The sequence below is a fragment of the Melospiza georgiana genome, chromosome 2, assembly GCF_028018845.1.
Source record: "Melospiza georgiana isolate bMelGeo1 chromosome 2, bMelGeo1.pri, whole genome shotgun sequence".
Classification (NCBI taxonomy): Eukaryota; Metazoa; Chordata; class Aves; order Passeriformes; family Passerellidae; genus Melospiza; species Melospiza georgiana.
Window position 1 is genome coordinate 73036991 of NC_080431.1, and position 19701 is coordinate 73056691.

General features: G+C 40.1%; 1 long non-coding RNA gene across 4 annotated transcripts in view; it reads right to left on the reverse strand.

Moving 5' to 3' along the window:
* The window catches only part of LOC131096996 (uncharacterized), a 121352-nt gene that overhangs the window by 80393 nt on the left and 21258 nt on the right, over nucleotides 1-19701 (reverse strand). The window contains exon 5 of one of the 4 annotated variants that reach the window (XR_009116017.1): nucleotides 16513-16609. The exons of the other annotated variants lie outside the window; for them this stretch is intronic. This is a non-coding gene — a long non-coding RNA (uncharacterized LOC131096996). Of the gene's footprint in view, nucleotides 1-16512; nucleotides 16610-19701 lie in introns of those variants that run through there. 4 annotated transcript variants of the gene reach the window in all.

Genomic DNA, 19701 nt, shown 5'->3' on the forward strand with positions numbered 1-19701 from the left:
TGCAGCTCAGGACATGGGTGTCTTTATGAGCTGCAGCTGCCCATTGCTGGGACCTGCTGAGATTCTCCTGAGCCAACATCCTTCTCCCCAGGGCTGCTGTCAATACCTCCTCCTCCCAGCCTGCGTGTTTGCTTGGGATTGTCCCAACCCACATGCAGGACCTGGCACTTGGCCTTCTGTTGAACTACTGAACTTCATGAGGTTCACACAGGCCCACCTCTCATGCCTGTCCAGGTCCCTCTGGATGGCATCCCTTCCCTCCGCTGTGTCAGCTGCACCACAGAGCTTGGCAAAGCTGCTGAAGGTGCCCTCAGCCCCCTCATCCAGTGAACAGTGAATCCACTGTTCACATCAACGAAAAAGACATTAAAGAGCACCAGTCCCAATAATAATCCCCAAGGAATTCCACTTGTCACTAATGTCCACTTGGACATCAAGATATTAAACACAACTCTCTAAATGCAATTTGTCTTGAGAGAAAGCTGTGTGTTTCTTGCTGTTCCAGTTCAGGAAAGTTCTTCAATTCAGAAAAAAATGATGCATTTTGTCAGTCTTCCAGATCCAGGTCCCCAACCACAATGGGCAAGTGACACTACTATCCATGCATTTGCACTCTTAAAAAGACACCAAATAAGCCAGCTCATACTGACTGAGCCAGCACAAGGTTAAGAGAGGGAGGTGTACTGAAGGGCAAGAGAGAATTAAGAGCAAAGAATGAGAAAAAAAACCCCCTAAGATTACAACTTGTGGAAAAGGGAAATAGGATATATACTCTGTAAGAAAAGCTGTATCAATATTGGTCAGTAAAAGACCTCAAGTCACTTTGCAAGTCATGTCTCTTTTATCCTTAACTAAGAAATAATTCCTCTAGTGTCTCTTCTATTTTCTATGTGTTCAAGAGTCCTTTTGAAACCTGCCTTGGAAGGCAGCCAACAAGTCTCTGCCACTGTGCAGAGGATCTGCAGCTGAATACCAATTGATTTCACTGTGTAATACACTGAGGCTTGATCTATGCACCCAATGCAGAAGAGGAGACTGAACTCTTAGTAACTTGCTTTGATAAAGTGAACATCATGAAGTAGAAGACTGGGACTAGTTGATATGAATTATCTTTGCCATCCAAATGGCACAACAAAGACATCCTGAGAGAGCTCTGGTAGCTCTGCTGTTGTCCTGATAGTTATAGTGTAGCTCAAAGCAGCAAAAAATTTAGTCTTTCACAATCAGAGGGCTGCAATACATAGCAGATTGTAGAAAAAATCCTATAAAACATAGGAACAGTAGATAAGGGACAGAGTAGAAAGTCCTTCAGCTACCTTTGCTTCTTCAGTTTATCATGGAAATTTTCTTGCCTGAGTAACAAACTCACCTTCTAATAACACTAACTGTCATGTAAGATATAAATGTGCCATGCTGAGACCACTGGGCATCTTCTCCTTCTGTAAGATCAAGGCTTTCTGAAATACTTCTACCAGTTCATACAGAGCCAGGTATCACTCAGCCATATTTCAACCACAGAGTAAGGGGAAACACAACTGAGCATTCTTTTTCCACTGTATGTTCAATCTATATGTGAGCTACATAATTAATACCTTGCAGCCAGGGGCTGTCTGTGAATAAAAATCCAAATTTTTATTTATAAAGAGAACATAGGGAAGCAGAAGGTCACACTTGGGTCAACAAGCTCAGTCTAAGCTCATACACCTTTTTGAACCTCAGTTTGGAAATCTAAGCATTGTATTTCTGCACCTCAGAAGGGTAGTGGAGTGAAGAGCACAGAGAAGGATTCAGCTGGAGCAAGGTGCACACAGACAAGCCCTGCTACCTTGAGGAAGTCTTAAACAGGAGTTTAACCACTCATTACTTATCATTAGTCTTCGTCAGGGACTTTATAGTCTCTCAGATTTTGTTAAATGTTCTGCTAGTATTTCCTCCAAAATCACTAAAATACAACTTTCAGTTATAGGATTGGTTGAGCCACATTCTCTTATTTGCAATTATTTGAAATTCATCCTGGAATGTGCTCTGATAATAATTATAATTCTTGATTCAAAATTCTAGTTCAAAATCTGACATGCAACTCTAAATTAAAATCATCATCGATTTCATCCATAATAAATGTGAGATGCAATAGAGAAAAGAAGTTTGCAGAAATGCACACAGACAGTTTCGAACTTCAACCCCAAATATCTTACATTCTGTTCTGGCAGGAGAAAAAGAAGACCAAAAAAAATTTGGAAACTTTTAAAAACAAAATGGCAGACACAAGTTCCCAAGGAAAAGTAAAGATCATTCTTTCCTACTGTAGATCACTTACAGAAATTCAAAAAATGAAACTCATTTCTCATATTTATGCAACCCCAAGAGCTTCCCTGCTCTTCATCATTCCAGTATGTCAGAACGTTAGGGCATTTTATAGAAAGTGACAGGCTGTCCTGAGCTTTCCTTTGGGTTTATCAGCAAACAGGATGTCTTCTTCTTTTTGAGATTGCCTAAGGTAATTCCTAAGTGACACAGGGATTTCCCAGTGGCTCATATCAGTTTACATGCTACAGATCTGCTTGGAAGAATCTAGGCAATACAGTCCTGGAGAAAAGAATGGTGGAGAGCAGGTTCATATCAAAGCCTTCTCCGAGCTCAAGAGCGGTCCGAACCAACATGCAGAAACCTATCAAATATGTAATAGGAGGCCTGCATGCATGAACAAGGAGCTTCTGACTAAACTTAAACATAGAAAGGAAGCATACAAGCAGCGTCAGATCAACCAGGAGGAATATACAGATACTGCCCAAACATACAAAAAAAAAAAAAAAAAAAAAAAAAAAAAAAAAAAAAAAAAAAAAAAAAGAAAAAAAAGAAAAAATAAAGCTGGAGCTGAATCTGGCAAAAGACAAGAACAGTAAGAAAATTTCTACAGCTCTATAAAAAGCAGAAAAAAGATTATGGAAAATTTGTGCTTCAGTATTTACTGATAGAAGTGGACTTTGGGAATCTCAGACCCTAAACAAGATAAAGAAATCTAGATAAGGCAATTTCCCCTCAATGATGGGAAACAGGTCAGGTAGCACTTGAACTGGACATACATGGGAACTGATGATAGCTGAGCAGCCCTTTGATGACATCGTGAGGCTACTCTTGCTGTGGTAGTCCAGGCAACTGGAGGAATTTCCTAAGGACTGACATAAAGCAAATGTCACTCCTATCTTCAAGAACAGCAAGAAGGAGGATCCAGAGAGGTATAGTCAGCCTCAGCTTGATCCTTGGGAAGGTGATGGAGCACTTCCAAATTTCTTTAGCACAAGTAGGTGACTGAGAGTTGTCAGCACAAATTTATGAAGAGAAAATCATGCCTGAACAAAAAGAGCCTTCCATAAGAAGATGAGTGTCTTACTGGATAAGGGGAGAGTAGTGTATGTTCTTCATTTTGATTCTAGCAAAACCAAGCCTCCCATAACTTAGTGACAAACAGATGAAGCACAGACTAGACAAATGGACAGCAAGGTGGGCAGAAAACTGTTATCAAGTGCCAGGCTGAAAATGTTATGGTCATCAGGACAGTGTCCACTGGAGGCCACACATTAGTGATGCACCTCAGGGCTGGTACTAAAGCCAAAACTGCTCACCATCTTCACAAATGACCCATTAAATGGGACAGACTGCATCCTCAGCAGGTTTTTAGGGGATTCAAAAATAGAAGGAGCATTTGATGCACTGGAAGGTTGTGGTTCCATACAGAGAGGCCTCAACAAGCTGGAGAAATGACCCAACACATAACAGATTGAAATGCAGCTTTGCAGAGGCAAGACATTGAATATGAACCAGAATTGGGCAGTTGTGGCAAAGAAAATTAAAAGCATAATGTGATGCTTTAGGTAGAGCATTGCCAGAAGGTGAAGGGAGGGGATCTTCCCCTGCTACTCAGCAATGGTGAGACTTCTGAAGTGCTGGATAAGTGCTGGAGTCCTCAACACAAGAAAGACAGGAGTGAGTCTAGTAAAAGTCATTCAGGAGTTGTAGCATCTGCCATGCAAGGAGAGGTCAAGAGAACTGGGACTGCTCAGCCTGTAAAAGAGAAGGCTCTGAGGCATCTTTTCAGTGTCTATAAATACCCGATGGAGTGGAATAATGAAGATGCAATCAACCTCTTCTCAGCGATGACCAGTTACAGGACAAGAGGCAATGCGTACAAATTAAATCTAAGCTTCTATTTTTTATTTTTTTTTTATTTTTTTTTTTTACTTTGAGGAGAGTAAAGCACTTGTGCATGTTGCCCAGACAGTCTGTGTTTGAGTAATACTTTGGGAGATCCTTTGTTTCATACTGTACATGGTTCTGTCCAACCTGTTCTGGTTGACCTTACTTTGAGCAGAGGGTAGGACAAAGCTATCTGCAGAATTCCCTTCCTACATCAGCAATTTTTAAACTCTGTAATTCTATATGAAGTCATATTCACACCACCAGCTTTTCAAGGCATTACATGGCTGTCCCTAATAACTCAAGGTCAAGAGTTTTCACAAGTACCAGTACAATACAAGACTTGCTATGCCCTTGGAAAAAAAAAGGCTCACATCTCCCCAGACAGGAGGGAAGTGAACCCAGCTTTTCCACATCCTATGTGGTTTCCTAACAGATGGGCCAGAAGGTTAGTGCCAGTGCAGGAAATTGAACATAACAGAGTTTATTCCCAAGCCTACTTCTTTGTGTCCTTCTAAGTGGAAAGAGCTGGACTCTGGAGGGTGATGGAGAACAACGGTAAACAAGCTGTTGCTGTGCATTGCCCTCTGAACAAAAGTGTATTTTTAAGAATAGTTCTGCTCTAGTCCCCAGTAGTACATGAGGTACTCTAATGAGGTTTTCCAAGAGCTATTGTTTCTGCCAAGCTTCATATCCTACATTTGCATACCCTGGCATTTGCAATGCTTTGAAAATTAAGAAATAAAAAGTACTGCCCTTTGCAAATCTTAAATCTGGCTATACACGAACAGCTTTCAGCCTGCAGGCTCACAGCACTTTCATGGACAGAAATAGCCAAGACAAGTAGCACCCTGACCATTTAGAGAAGAGGCAGATCTGATGGGCTGCAAGGAAGAATCAGTTTGATGGGCTTTTGGGTGCTGTTGAGCTGATGGATGGCAAACTGACTCTACAGCAGAGGCACTAAGGGAGGTGGGGTAAGGAAAAGAGGGAGGAAAGTCTGCAGCATAGGACTGTGACCGTGTTGGTGACTATGCAAAAAAATGGTAGAGATTTCTATAACCTTTTTCTCTTCTCTGGCCATAGAAGGTAGAGGAAGGGCAAAAGGAAATGAATTCTTCTGTTATAAATAAAAACAGAAAGGTAGCATGAAGATTACATTACCCCAAAGTAAAATTAAATTCTCTACCCTGTTCTTACTGAATAGGGTGTTCTAATACAGAGCCCTGACTCAGATTTTAAAAGCAGCTTGTACCAAAAAAAGGGAAGATAGCAGTCAATGATTTTACAAGGTCATTATAGAAAGACTTGGAAATACCATTAAGCTCCAAATGAAAACAAAGAAGTAATTTAGAAGATTGCTTTGTTTCATGTTGTTCTTTTAAATGCATGCCGTTGAAAAACGTCATCATGCACTGGTGGTGTTATAAAGGTGATAAGCAGGCCAGATTACCCTGAGGCTTCTGCTGGATGCCACAGCACCAAAGAAAAATTCCTTCACTTTCCACAGAAATAGTAACACTTTACCTAAGCTTCAAATGGACTTTTGAGCACTGCTTTTCCAAAAGAATTTGGATGAGCCAAAGAGATTTTAAAGGAGCTCAGTGAGAATGATCTGTTGGCTTGGTCATTTGTCCTCAAATACATCTACAAATCAGATGAATTGTTGAATGATAGAATAAATCATAGAATGGTTTGAGTCAGAAGGGACCTTAAAGATCATCTAGGTACATCCCTCTATGGTATGGGCAGGGCCACATTCCATTAGACCAGGCTGCTCACAACCCCATCCAACCCAGCTGAACACTGCCAGCAGTGGGGCAGACCCAATTTCTCTAAGCAACCTGTTTCACTATTCTCATGGTAAATAATTTTTTTTTCTAATATCTATTCCAAATCTACACTATTTCAGTTTAAGCCTTTCTTACATGATCTAAGTCTTCTTCATGTCCCCTATGGATATAACAAAACAAATTTTTTTCCCCCTACCCCTGCAGGCATTTTCACATGCTACAAAATTTAAAAGTAGCATTTAGTTCACAGACCGGAGAGAAAACTTCAAAATGCAATTCTCTAAACCAGACCTTAATTTCCTTGTGAGATCTTGCTCTATATGTTATCTGTGTATGAACCCCGAAAGCAGTCTGATCTTCACCATTACTAAACTAAGGAGCTGATACCAACAGAGTCAGCTCAATGCCACCAAATCCAGTGAACTCAGGTAATATACACAGGAAATACTTTTCAATTTTAAATTATGATACAAAAGTTATTCAGATTGTTTTATCCAGTTCTCTGGCAGCCTATTTTGATCTTTTCCATCTCATCTTAATGCACCAAGATTTATATGACTACAAGGAGATTTAAGCTGTTACCAGACCCACAAGACAAATGTTCATTAAGCTGTGTAAGCTTTAAGGCATGGCTATCTTCCATGGACAAAAATGCAACAGGATGATGAATTATCCTGCTCAGGGGTTTGCATTTGTTTTCCCAATGAATGCACTTTAAATTGCTGGTAGGAGAAGGTTTTGCTGAAACAGATTGGTGACATTAACACAGCAGAGTACAACTGTCAGCGGTGGAAACTTTTGTCTTTATCTTTATATTCTATTCCTGCATATGAGTATAGGGTTTTTTCCTCTTAAAGAAGCTTTAAACTTTAGGAAGTTTAAAAAACTCTTTCAGTTTGAACTTAAATAAGTGCTGTAATTAATAAATATTTGAACAGGTTGCAAAGGAGTAACCTTAAGAAACTGCTACAGTACTTTTGGTTTTACCTTCACTGCATAAAAAAATTTGCCATGGCATCATTTTCCTTACCTAAAATTTAAAGTAACTTTCCACCACAACGTGTAAAGGCTCTGCATTTTCAGGAATAAAACAGGGCTTTGTTCACTTTTTCCAACCAGATAATTAGATTTTTATTTTTTTTTATTAATACCTCTTCACCTTCTTACAACTCCTTCATTGCCTATGTTGGATCCAGTTCAGGTTCATTTCTCAGCCAAACTCTGGCCTGATGCCTCAGGTGCAGCCCTTTGGGCAGCTCACTGCCACCCTCAAAGAGCCTCCCAACATCCCACACAGGTTCACACCAAGGCAATGTGAAGCAACTTCTGTCTCATTAAAAAGGCTGCTGCAAATAAAAAATTATGCACTTATCGTAACACAAAATCCCATAATTATAAATTTGCATGGTGTGTCTACTGAAGAATACCTGAAACCTTAAAAAATTGTCTTCTCACCAGAATAGCACTTAATGACCTGCCACAAGCTGGGTGTCTTTAGAAAACTGTTTTAAAGTCCCTTTGCATCTCTCTCGCCTGGATTATTTGAACTATACTCTCCTTATAGGAAAGGTTTCCTGTTACTGTGGTATTGTTCAGTGGCTAGCAAAACAGGAACCTCTGTGTGCCACTGGGTTGAACTCTGTTTTTCTCTATGCCTGTGGTACTAAAGAGCCTGTTTCAGTGCTGTAGCTGTAGTAGACTGTGCCTTGACAAAGAGCAGCTGAATACAAACAGAAGCTGAACTGTCCCCCACAGGGTTTGTGCTTTATGGGTCTGTGAATTATTTTGGCTAAATGTTGACTGGAAAATATCTCTGAGCCCTCAAGATTCCCTTGACAAGCTTTTTAAAAAATAAACTAACCAGAACTCATGATCTTTCCTCACAGTGCAAATCTCTTCACTTTAAAATACAGCCTACAAACAATACCAAAAGCTACTTTTTTCAGGTGAAATGTGGAATCGGTGTCAATTTATTTGTTCTACATCCACCACTTGGTACATTCAGGTGCAAGCCTGAGGAAGGTCATCTTTAGGATCTTATTTTAAAAATGCTTGAATTTGACTCAGAATTCTTGACAGTTGTAGTCTTGGTAGAATCCTTACCCAGTAAAATATCCTGTAGTTTGCTGAGTGAGAGATAGTCCATGCCATGGCTTGTGCCTCTACTAACCCCTTATTCTCCATCCCACCCTTTTTTTATTCCTTTAAATTGAAAGAGACAGTCAGCTTCAGTTGCCCAGTGGAGCAGGACCTGATGAGGATATCACTTCAAGAAGAAAGTGACCCCAAGAAGGTCTCTCCAGTCTTGAATGGGGGAAGGAAGTGACCTCAGCTCCATGAAACCCATAGCTCCAAGACACTCCCTACAGAATTTTACTCCTGAGGTGGAATAGGTGTGGTGATAGACAATATTTCAAAAGGTAGTTGGGCTAACTGCATTCAAAGGCTCCTTTTACTAAACTTGGTAGCACTAATCTAAAGATTTGATCAGAAAGAAGGATAAATAGGCCTTCTTCCCTAATCATATCAATATGAGAGTCACAACACTCTCCATTACTGTTTGTGGGTAGAGTTTGCCCTTATACTTTGTCATAATTTTAACTATTTGCAGCTCATTCTTAAATGAGAGAAAAAAGAGGAAGTACGTATTTGGACACAAAGTGGATTTTTATAGTTCCCTTGAGTCTTACCAAAAGCAGAAGGCAATTGCTTATGGCTTTATAGTCCAAACAAACCTTCAAATAAGACCAAAAGAAGAAGACACTTTTATTGTATGTCCTCTGTTGATCCATAACATTTTCAAAAAGTAGCATTTTCAAAAGGACCTATTTTTGTTCAGCAGCTCTGAGAGCACTGGAGACTCATTCACATTTCTTCTGATCCTCACTCATAGAATAACACCTCCAATATTACAGAATGCCTTCTATTAAGGCCTTCCTCACCTTTTAGATCACTATTTCAAAAGAGTCATGTCAGGGTGAATCTTCCCAGAAGAAAACTTGTTGCTGTGTTCTTACAGCGACAAAAAGAAGTCCTGAGTATCATACACCATGATTAGAGTGTCAGCCTCAAACTGCAAGGAATCTTGTAGCAAAGTAAAAGGGGTGTTCTTAACCCCTGAAATGCAGTGTCATGGGTGAGAAACACTCTCCAAATGACTTGGAGGGCTCTCAGTTCCTCCCTGCTCCTGGGGGATAGAAAACATGGGCACTGCTTCATATACACAAAAGAAAAAGCTACTCTATTCCAGCAAGGACAAGAGAAAATACAAAGCTGCAAAATACAGACAGGCAAGGAAACAAAGGTAAAAGAGGAAACCTTAGGAGGTACCACCCTTTGTTGAGGTGTTCTTCAGACAGTTGAATGAAGAAAGTTCTGCTCACCAACAACTCTTCTGTATGTAGCTCCCTGGAAGAGACCAGGGAAGGTGGCCAGAGACCACAGACATGGTATTCACCTGATTCACAGAGCATTTCTCTGTCCTCTATGTACGTCTTTTTTAAGGTCCTACTCTCTTTTAATCAGCTGTGTCCCTGGGATATTGGAAGAGATAGTAGGCACATTGATTAAAGTTCATGGACACTTGCCATCCTTTCCTTTTCCAGTTAAATCCAGAAGTATACATATATATAGTACTATATATATATAGTACTATAGTACACTATGTATATACACACACACACATATATACACATACATACATATATATATATATATATATATATATACACACATTATAGTACTATGTATAGTATATATAGTACTATATATACTATATATAGTACCACATCCAGGTTGCTAATCCAATCCTTTACCTGGACTGAACAGCTGCATAACAGTGATTTGGAAATCAAATGTCAAAACTCTGAATGTCTCCCCCTTCCTTTTATTCTTTCCCCAGTTCTATATGCAGAGCATGGTGGAATATGGTATGGAGTATCCCTGTAGTCAGTTTGGGTCAGCTGTCCCAGCTTTGTCCCCTCCCAACTCCTTGTGCACACCCAGCCTCCCCGCTGGTGGGGTGGGGCGAGGAGCAGAAAAGGCTTTGCCTCCATGTAAGAACTGCTCAGCAGTGATGTGAATATCCCGGTGCTATCAACACTGCTTCCAACATGAGTCCAAATAACAGCTGCAGAGCAGCTACTATGGAAAAAAAAATAACATCCTAGCCAAACTAGCACACTAAATAACACTTTTTCCTTTAGTTTGCCATATGTATATATTCCCTAGTGCTCAGATAGGCACAGGAACAGGGTAAAATGCACACATAGATCCTAACAGCTAAGTAAACTCAGAGACAATCCAGAAGAACATAAGACCTTAAGAACCGTAAGACGGAAGGCAGATAATGTTTCTACATCTCTAAGACAAATTGAGTTTTGGGGATCATCTGCTAAAATCAATCTTATCCCTTATCCTTTAAATCTGCTTACAAAAGCAAAGAGAACAAGACTTTTTATGCCAAGACACATTGAAATTACACAGTGTCCAGCAATTTAAAAAAAAAAAAGAAGAACAGTTGTGTCTGAATTCTAGTCTGTTTACCGGACTAAACCCTGAAAATTCAGTGACAAAATGCTGCCAAATATCTGTGGGGGCTTTAGCCTTACCCCAGTCACTGCAGGCTGTTTCAAAGTAGCACATGTTAAAAACTGTGAGAAGGGGGTGGAGGATTAGATTTTCCCTCAGCTCATACCCACTGAGATGTCCTGGACAAGCAAGCAAAAAGAAATGAAGAGTTTCAGAAAGGTACAGCTCCAAATCCATTGAAGATGTTAACACCAGTCAACAGTACATGGCACTGGTTCAGTCTTTCAAGATTCTTCACAGTCTCCCCTCAATCACAAAAGCAAAATCCTTCCCATGACTCACTGGGCTGCTACCTTGGGATGTGAGGGTTTCTTTGTGTATATCAAGACTGACCTGAGGGGTAGTGCAAGTAGAAAGGTTGCTTTGCTTTCTTTGGAATTTTGGATTGTCTCTTGTAGCTCACTTTTTCTAGTCAGACAACTTGGCCTCAGGCTGAAAACAGAACAGGTTTCCTTGACAACCTCTATATGTCTTGGATGTATATATTTAAAATAGAATCTATTTTTTGTTCCTTACAGAAGCATGAAATGTCTGTTTTAATTACTAAAGAGGTCTGGTAGGCCAGAATACATTAAAATTAACCTTGGACTTCACACTAGAACATTCCAACTGTGTCCCACAAGTCCATGGTTCATTGCACCAGTGTTACTGGCAGAGCTTTGACAATGGCTATTGAAGTAGTCACATTTCTGCCAGTCCATTTAGCTGGTCCTTCTGCCACTTGCTCTCACCCTTGCCTCTTCCAAGCACGGAGCACTAAGATAACCATTTTTTCTCTCAAGTCAAAACTCATTCTCGAACGTAGAAAATACAGACTCTCTCCTAGACTGAGGGTCTGGAAAATTGCAGAATTTCGGTTTGTCAGTAAGTATCTTTGTAGAAATTTTGATCAAGAGTTGTTATCAGTCACTTTTTAGAATCACAGAGTCATAGAATAGTTTGGGTTGGAAGGGATCTTAAAGGCCATCTAGTTCCAAACCTCCTGCTACTCAGGACAGGGATGCTACTAACTCAGGGTCCCATCCAACAGGGGCCTTGAACACTTCCAAGGACAAGGCATCCAAAAACTTTTTTTTAGACATGAACACAAATCTTTCTGCCCTAAAATCCCACCACAGTCAGATCAACAGCATTCAGATTTTACCTCTAAAGGAAATGCTAACATGCAGTAACATAGGGTGCCCTCCAGCAAGACAGTGCCATCCATGGAATCAATTTTCCATGCTCCAACCATGTGCTGAGAGAATTCATTCACTTCACTGTAAAACCACCCTGTGAAATTAGGATTGAATGCTCATGTCAAGACTCCCTACACATTCCCAGGCATCTGAAAAATCATAGGTACTCACGAATTCTGGGTCATTGGAGTGACTGTGTTGCTAACACACCATTTGATAGGTTGCTTTTACTGAGCTACATGGCAATTTCCACCATAACTGCACCAGAAAGGCTCCTGCTGTGTCTCTGCTGTGACTATCCACTCTCCTCAGCTGTTAGCCTTGGCCAGTAGTTTGGCCCCATGCCAACCAACATTCTTCCAGACCTATGCAGGACATAGGTTGGGGAATAGCACAGGACAGGGACTGTACCAGTGGGGAGCAGATAGGGTTTTATCCTGCTCTGGACAAAAGAGAAAAGAGGACATGCCATAACTCTTGTTTTCAGGACTGGAGACAGGATCCTGGTCCATTTTGTTTTAAGCACAAGACCATGCATACATGGACCGAGCATAAAGCTTGGTACAAATTGTTCCAAGTTTACTCAGAAAGAAAAGAGCTATGCAGTCCAACCTCAGCACTTCTCCTGTAGTCCAGCACTTTCCTGTAGCCAAAGAAGGCCATTTCATAAAGTACCTAGAAAAGGAGATTTTAATTTTTCTTGAAAGCAGAACAGCAAAACACACCTGACAGCCATTTTTTCCAATCACACATTTCTGTTCATATCAGCTGAGGCTCTGCCTTTTTTAACAAATTGCATTTAAAAAATTAGAACTTCAAGCATTTTTTCACTTGTGACTGGCCATGTTTTATGGTCACTTCACCTTCTTTGTTCCAGAAGTGTTCTCTACAGTGTTTGGTATGTTCCTCTCTCTCTCTCTCTCTCAGTACACAAAAATTATCCAATACTGGACCTACTCTGGTTATTAACACATCCATATTGACAAAGAGGCTTTTTTCCCAGGCAGTCTCTTCTGGAACCAAAACTGAAGTTTTATCAGCCACTGTCCAGGCCCTTTTATTCCAAAATTTCATTAACAAAATACTTTCTTGAAAGTGTCCTTTCATGTCTTCACATAGAATCATAGAATAGGCCACACTGGAAGGGACCTTGAAAGATATTTTCATCCAATCCCTTGTGGGAAAGGAAGCCTAGTTGAGATTATCTACTGTCTTGTCCAACCATGTCTTGAAAATGTCCAGTGAAATACATGGGATAAGAAGACCATGCTAAATGATCAAAATATTTCCCTCATCCTTAAAAATAATCTGAATTCCATGAAGCAGCCTAGGGGAGGTTTTCCCACAGAAAAGAGCTAGAAATCTGTTGTAACACACTGCAGGATCTCCCAAAGAACTGCACGGCAGTTCAAGGCTGTAGTAAGCCAGGCCCCCGTAGCTTGTCTCTGGAACTGTTTTTTCCACCACAGCAGTCCAGAACCATGGAAACACAAAATTACCACCTTCCCTTTGTTGTCTTTTAGCAGCAGCATAGACTCTGCCTAAATATCTGCTTACACACAAACCTCCAGAAAAAGAACAGCAGCAAAATATTTATGACTCACTGGTAAAAAGTTAATTAGTCATTTGTCTGCCATTCTCTAACTCCCTGTTTTAACACAATTTAACACAATTTCTTTGGGTGATGATTTAGGACAATATTAGCTGGAGAGGCCATAAGCCTTTTGTGAATTATCTGGTGCAAGCACTTAGCTAATATGCTTTACCTCTAACTCAGTTATGTCTCTATAGTAATTTCTGTTTACACAGTATGTTTGCTAACTCAGGATAATATTCTTTTCATGTGATTCTTTAAAATTAAGCTAATATGACACCAAGATTATTAATTTTCATTGAAATGCTATGAAAAGCCTATTAAAGTGCTGGACATCAGCCTAATAGCAATATATATTCCTTTGCTCTCTCAGGATCTGAAGTGGACAAAATGGCCATTGATAATAGATGTTCTATTCAGATGAATAACTGAATGGGGCAGAGTTTTAAATACAAGAGAAATCTGAAGTGATACAAGTGTTTATTCATTACCATAAGGGCTGGATTTCTATCCAAGTGGCACTACTAAAAGGAAAACAGAAATCGTGATAGACTGCCTCCAGCAATGCAATATCCACCTGGATCTGACCTCTGTGGACAAGGAGCTGCACCATCTGACTGCTGCTGAGGTCTGAGGTTCTGAGTCTCATTTAAAATAAAATATTATCTACTACACAGAGGTTCAGTTGTGGCCTGACCCTACTACTCAAGACCCTCTACCAGCATAGAGCTGGAATAACCCTTGTACAGAGGCCAAGAACTGCAAAGGTATAAATAGCTTGGACCTTTACCTGCTGCTAACTGGTTCAAGTTCAATGAATGAAGTTAATGGTAAATGGATTTATATCTGAGGATGACCTGGCCCTGAGAATTTTAGAAAGTCATACACATTCTATCCAGACACAATGAATTATCTGGTTTTCTCAGACATTTTGTTTGGTACGGATAGCCACTGTTGTGTTCACCCTGCCTTTAGATCGAAAGTTGTTCAGGCAAGGACACAAGGACTTTGCCATCAGTTCAGGCCCATTGAGAGGAAATAAAACAGCTTATATTGCTAAAGAACAAAATAAAACTGCAAGGGACAGGGCCCAAGTGACTGTATTGTGAGTCTGGACACTGCCTCAAGGGAGAGTTCCAGGGATGGGACAAAGGAAGACCCAGGGTGTCACTGGTATCACTTTCCTCAATTTTTTAGTGCCTCAACCACTCCTAAAAGCAAAATGAGAGGAGGCCCCCGAAGCTGTTGTTTTCAACAACCCACATATTTTAACCTCATGAAATAATTTTATATTTCAAGAAAACTGTTTATTTTGATCTTTGAAACAAGAGATTAGTCAACAGGATTTACTCTAGGTAAGTTTACTTCATCAGATATTGCTACCTTTATTTCCAGCCTTCACAAACAAGCAAGCAATAGTTTAATTTATGCACATAGATATAGGTTTTTTATTCTTAAAATCTTACCTAGAATTTCTGAAAGGATTGCCTACAGTCATGAAAGCTTGAAAAACAGCCTTTTTTGCATAGATATGTAGTATAAGAGTAAAAACTAAGTGCCTCAGTAAAAAACATGGATCATTTTTATAGATTTTGAAAATGGAAAAACCTCAAAAACTGTCTGCATAGGGCTTCTTATATGTAATATATACAATAAAAATATTTGGTTTGTTATTACTATTTATTATTACATACTCATTACTTATATTCATACCAAATATTTTTCCAAGTCATCCACTTTCTTTAATGTGCTTTATCAAAACATTTATGTATACACTTAGTCAGCTAGTCCCTTTTTAAAAATAATTTATTTTTAATTGTGTTAATTTATTTTTTAAATAGATTACAGTTATAGTGGAGTCTGAAAGATGTGGCTTAACTGGGGCTGTGGGACAGCTAAAGCAATAGATTCAATAAGGGTAAACTGGTGAGACACCTACAAGCGTTCCCTCAGGGATCTCCAGGTACAGACCTGGTGCATGTAGAAGAAAAAGATCACTTCATTTCATTTCATGACCTCTTTCCAGCTTCATTCTGTTTCCATAGGTGCATAGTTAAATAGAAAAGGAATGTTGCGTGACTTAATTGAAGGAAATTATCAGGTATTTGTTATTTGTCTCTAACCTCAGCAAGAATGGAATGAGTATAGAGCTCCTGGTGTGCACCTTTCCTGCAAACATCCAAACTCTCTACAGATTTTCCTTCTCAAGGTCTTTTCAGATAAGTAGATTTTCAGATTGTTTCTTTCCTCTTCTGACTTAGGCAAAAGAGCATTCTCAGGTACTCAGAGGCTTCAACCACAGCACAGAGATTTCCTATTTATTTATTTATTACCCTTATAAGCACAGATACATAATCTCAGCTCCCTTATCTTAACATCTTGCTTAACTCCTTTTTCTTATTTTAGGGGCTCTAATCCACAATCTGAGAAATTATTAGTCCATCCAGGAACCACTTTCTAAGAAGCTGCACTTTGGAGTTCTGTCTGGTGTTGGAGCCTCCCTCTGGCTCTGCCCTTTAGAGTCCCAACATCAGCTCTATGTGCTTTGGACACACATACATTTCTACACTATTGGATTTTCTTTCTCAAGAGAGTCACAACAAAAGAAAGCCTGTTTTCAGACAGAGACTTCTCAAACTTTAGGGAAAACTATAAAAATTGACTTCTTAATTTCTAGGAATCCAAAGCAGAGGTTAGAATAAAGCCTAGTTTTTCAAATTTGCATTTTAAAAAGGAGAAAAAAATCACAACAAATAATTCCCTTGTCACTTTAGATGCTAGTTAAAATGCAGAGTGTGCAGTTCCAAAGTGTTGGCATTATTTGTATTTTTTTCCTGTATAAATTCCCCTTAGGCAATTCATTACAAGGTTTGGCATTCACTTTTTAAAATGCTGTGCAAGTTTATGCTGCCATTATACTAAATGTTGCTATGCAGCTTAAAAAGCATACCTTGAAAGCATGAGAAGTTCTGTCCTACCAGATACAAGCTAGCAGAAAATGCTACATCATCTCCCTAAATATCAGTTATGCACTAGGCTGCCCTTGGAGACTGCAGCTGACACGGGCTGTGTGATCCCCAAGGCTTCCACCTCATGGGCAATTCCTTCAGCCAGAAAACCATTTGTAAAATGTTTGGGGGAAAGAGTCTGTCCTTACCTCTTGTGGCAGCTGTATGTTTTTAATCTCAATTTCAGTTCTGGAGGGTCTTGTGCTTGCTGATAGGTGCCTGGCAGTTGCTGAGGAAGATGACTGGACCCAGCTGCAAGGGAGTGACAAAGTCAAAGGAGCTTCGGTAAGCTTAGGTACATCTCTAACCCCTCCAGAGTGAGAAACTCTGTTTAAGCTTAGGGGAGGATACAAGCCACAGAGAAAATTTTCTGATCAGGTTGGGAAGTGTGCAGTGATTTTAGAGTACAAAACCCACAAAATTAAGTAGGAGTTGAGAAGTCTTTCTGTTTCTTTAGCATCAGTTTGGTCATAGACACCTACTCTGTGTTCAGAAATCAGTCCAGCTTTCTGCAGTTCAGTCTCAAAGCATGCCTTTGCTTTGAAGTCAAACCCTGAAGGGAAGGGGGGGTAAAAACCTGCAGAAAGAGGAGGTCATCTCCCTCCTTTTTCAGTAGCTCAGCAGTAAGGGAACTTGCCGAGATAAGGAGCGTGCTTATTATCCCAGTCTCTCTTCAAGGATTTGAAATTTTCACCTTCTAGGCAACTGTTCTTATCGCTGGGATAAACCTTACCTGCAGAATTTGCCAAAACCCTCTAGCAGATTGTTTCACTTTGATGATTCTGTAAATGCACATTAAAGAGAGAAACTGTGTGACATAAATTACACATTTGCTACATCAGTAAATAAAACTTCTCTTCCCTGCACCCCCACCCCCAGGTGACACTTCTCCACAAGGCAATAGCCTTGTTCATGCTTCTCTAGCTCATCAAATATCAAACTGCTCTACTAAAGTAAAATAGTTTTTATAGACTGGATAGGAAAAAATCCCCCTTTGGTGCTCAAGGCTGTGGTTCAGGTTGCTGGTGATACTGCTTCCTATCCTCTGAGGCCAGAAAATATCAAAATCACATATCCTCATTACTAAGCACTGTGAGGAAATTCCACAACCACCTCCTCTTGCAGCTGCAAGCCTCACTCAGTCTCCCAGTATGCATCCAAATCCTTAGGAGTTAAATGGATTTCATAGGTACATTCCCCCAGCATGTGGTAAGCCCAGACATTTTCCTCTTCATAGGACTGGCTCTGGTGAGGCACCATATCCTCTCGTGCAGCTTCCACTAAATTAAAAGTCTGATGAAAGCAGCAGAGTAGTGCTTACCAAGTTGCAGCATAATTCCTCTTGCAGATGTAAGTTCTGCCAGGATCCCTTCTGCATTTTGGTCTTACCAATGAAATCTGCAATCTGTTCCAAAAACATCCCAGGTTTTACCAGACCTAAGCAGTGGTCTGTGTCTGGTATCTAATGTACCTGGTTCATTCGCTTTCCTCTTATCAGGGTGCTGCTCTGAATGCTTTCAAGACCATAAATTTCATAGAGTATACAGATGATTGCATAAAACCATCTGGACTTGCCAGGTGGTATAGTATGTATTAATCAGCTATAGAGACAGTTCCTTTATGACCATTGCCACTTATCAGCAAACTTCAGATTCATCATATTTTATCAAATAAAATTTCTGTAATTATGTTCCTTATTCCTAATGCTTAGTCTGAAAGGTCTGCAGGCATATTCACAAGAAACAACATGAAACACCAGGATTAAAATTGTGAAATTGAAATTCATCTCCTTATGATTTTGTTGAGTCTCTAACACAAAACCTACATTATTTTTTTCACCTATATCTTATCTGCTGTCTACTATGAACAGCACTCCTTGATCAGATGTTTAATGGTCTATTTTTTCTTTCCTCTGGAAGGTAAGCAGTCCCATGAATGCTTTGCTTTCAGATCACAGAGCACTTTAAACCAAAGAAAACTCTACTTCTCAGCTGAGCTTGAGCAGCTGGCAGACAGAAGAGATGGAAACAAGCAGCAGTTTTCCTGGAGGGCAACGTCAATAAAAAACAGAGCAGGATATTGTTTCCCAATAAACAAGCCCACAAAGAAAGATGAGTTAAAGTTCCCATTTCAGCCTCCCTCATACCTTCTTCTGTTTCAGCTACTGCTTTGACCAGCCAAAGTCAAGAGCATGGGCACTACTGGTAGATAAATCTACTGGGAATGATGCAAATCCAAAACAGGACATTAATAATGGAAATCATGGAGCTACAAATCTACTTGTACATTGGAGTGCTGCTACCACTCAGGCAAAAAGGTAAAACTTCTTGATTAGATAGATCTCTTGATTGCTGTTCTTGATTAGATAGCTGGGGGGGAGAGGGGGGAGGAAACAGCAAACTTTTTTCCTAAACTGAGGGCTATCTGAGCTCTCCTTATACCAGCGTTTATGAACAGCTGTTACCTAACTATATCCCAGCCAGCTCCAATGCCTTACCTAATGCAAGGCAGTCATTTATTAAATTGGGGGGTATTTTCCTATAGACCACAATGTCTTTCTACCTTTTCTCTCAAAGAGCAAAATCTTGGAACCAGAAAGGCAAGGCACCACCTTCTCAGCTCCCAGTACAGTTTGATCAAGAATTGCACACACCCAGCTTCTGCCTGTTTTGTTCCTGTCAGTATTCTGAGGTACATGCACCAAAACCAGACAAACAGATGCCTGCAGAAAAGGTTATGCATGCCAGGATAGTATGGCTAGGAGCATGAAAGCTGATGTTCCTTGGTGGCCAGCTTCACACAGGCTTCAATTACTACTGATGATCTGCATGCACTGTTTGCTTCAGCAGGGATCTGCTTACAAATTAATGGTGTTCAGGTTGCTTTAGGAGGCAACCTAGAGTAAGGATATGGCACACTGAGAACCCAGACCTCAAACTGTTCTCCACAAGATCACCCTTGAAGGTATGTGCTATCCCTTAAAAATCCTTTAGAAACTTCCCTGCGTTTCCTTGCCCTGAAAGTGGGTTTTCTCCCAGAAAGGAATATGGAACAATTATTCCTTTGAGAACTGGTTCTGTTGAAGAAATCTACAATTCTGACAGTTTGAGCTGTATGTAAGAGGCTGGAAATATGAGAAATGGGAACTTAAGATGACTTTGACCATTAGAACCCACTGGCTTCCTAGGCAACATGCAACTGAGAATAAAACTTCTGCTTTGGGTGAGTGTACCTATTCTCTTGTGTGTGCCGTGGGTTTATTGTACGCTTTGATAGCCTTGAAGAAGACTGAACTTCTTTCATCCAATTTCACATCTAACTGAAACACCATCAGTCCAGAGGCA